The sequence below is a fragment of the Psammomys obesus genome, unplaced genomic scaffold (assembly GCF_907164565.1).
Source record: "Psammomys obesus unplaced genomic scaffold, mPsaObe1.curated_primary_1811, whole genome shotgun sequence".
Taxonomy (NCBI): Eukaryota; Metazoa; Chordata; class Mammalia; order Rodentia; family Muridae; genus Psammomys; species Psammomys obesus.
In genome coordinates, this window is record NW_026595846.1 from 3,452 (window position 1) to 5,665 (window position 2,214).

A 2,214-nucleotide genomic window follows, 5' to 3' on the forward strand; every position below is an offset into this window, starting at 1 on the left:
TTTCCCCTAGTATTTCTAGGAGGCCTGCTGCTTTTTGAAAGGAAACAGAGGAGGAGTGTATCCCAGAGAGAGGGAAGGTGTGAAGGGGACTGAGGAGAGTGAAGGAATGGAAAAATGTGGTCAGAATGTGAGAGAAGGAAAAGAAAAGAACTATTGCACTCTAGACCTCTGGCCATGTTCATTCTATACTGCTGCATCTACTACTAAGCACTTTCTCAATAACAGACATTTGCAAGATAATAAAATTATATTGTATCTGGAGTATGAATGATCCACCACAGCTGTAAACTGAGAAAAAAACTTCTAAAATTAGAAAAATATCTAAATCTACAATTGAAAATTTCTATTGAACTACAACATTTAGTAAAAATGCTCTTACATTTTATGTTTCTTTTATTGATTTCTTCAATAGCATGAATAAAACATGACAATTCTTTGAAAAATAAAAAAAAATGATGTGGTAACTACTGAGGAACAACAAAAATGGTCTCATACCTTGGCATAATGGTTTTCAAAATAGCTGTTTTGTCATCAAGAACTGTAATCTGGTATTATCTTCAACAGGATCTCATATAACAAAACTATTCATATCTTTAGTTAATCACAGTATAATCTAGCATTAAAGTACATGAAATGGAAAATGTGTAGATATTGACCCAGGAAACAGAAAGAATCCCATAATAGTGAGCAGGTATTAAAATCTGCCATGCAGATAAAATAAAAAGTAATTATATTAGAAAACCTCTTTTTTCCAAAAATTTATCTAGGTACTGTTCTCACTAATTTCTCATGGCTGTAGATAATCATGAATTTCAAAATACCAGTTAGTTGACTGCTTAGGAAAGAATAAATTAATTTTCTATCCCCTATGTAATATTAATTAAAAATTGGTACAAGTTAGCTTAGTTCTCTCATTCTTTATTATATGAAAAAAATCTTTGTCTTGTATTATTTATATTCAGTAATTCTCTATTAGATTAATTCTAATCTCAATGAAAAGTTGTTTCAGCTCTTCAGTGGCTTTGCATAAAGTAAAGCACACCTAAAGAATTCCCTGGGGATACCGCATCATCCTTTGTTAGAGTTTATTGCCTATTTGTAGCTATGGAATATTAGTGTGTGTTTAGTTAAAAAAAACATTCTCAATTTTTCCATAGTTAATCTTTTACACCAAAGTTTTTCCATAGAAATTTTTATCTCTGAATTTCTCAGAGTGTATATTAAAGGATTCAACATGGGAGTGATAACTGTATAAACTACAGTCAGGGACTTATCAATAGGAAAGTTGGAGACAGGTCTAACATACATGAAAATACAGGGAACAAAAAAAGAGGACAACCACTGTGATGTGGGAGCTGCAGGTGGAGAGGGCTTTGTGCCTCCCTTCCTCACTTTGAGTCTTAAGAGAGTTTAGAATAATCCCATAGGAGACTAGGAGAAGGATAAAGACTGTCATACAAATTGCTCCACCATTGGCGACCACAGTGAGTCCAATTAAGTAAGTGTCAGTACACGCTAATTCCAATAATGGGTACATGTCACAGATAAAGTGATCAATAATATTGGGGCCACAAAAAGGGAGGGTGTAAACAAAGATAACTTGAACCAAAGAGTGGGCAAAACCTCCAGCACAGGCTACCACCAACAGGAGAACACAAACCTGACGATTCATGATAGACATATAATGCAGGGGTTTACAGATGGCCACATAGTGATCATAGGCCATAAAAACCAGAAGGAAGACCTCAGCACCACCAAATAAGTGCTCCACAAATAGCTGGCCTATGCAAGCAGAAACCGAAATTGTTCTTGTGTTGCAGATTAAGTCCATAAGCAACTTGGGTGAGAAGGCAGTGGAATAAATAGCATCCATGAATGACAGACAAGCAAGGAAAAAGTACATTGGGGAGCCCAGGGAAGGGCTGGCAATCACTGTCACCACAATGAGCAGGTTGCCCACTATTGTCACAATATAGATGAATAAAAACATGACAAATAATGCTTTTCTCCCAGCAGGATCCTGAGTGAGACCTAGTAGGATAAATTCTGTCACATTGTTGCTCTGTCCCATTTAATCTGTCCTAATCAACTGGGAGTAGATTCAGGAGTAAGAACTAAAGATTACACCAGCCATGAAATTCTAAATGTGTCCAAGAATCATTTATCGTGGATAAAGTCTTCGTTCTCATTTTCTAGATGTAAATCCCAAGTGAT

General features: G+C 35.7%; 1 pseudogene; it reads right to left on the reverse strand.

Annotated features, from left to right (window-relative positions):
• Positions 1–1,092: 1,092 nt before the first annotated feature.
• Positions 1,093–2,071, reverse strand: LOC129685906 (olfactory receptor 4A5-like; annotated as a pseudogene).
• Between the last annotated feature and the right edge of the window lie 143 nt (positions 2,072–2,214).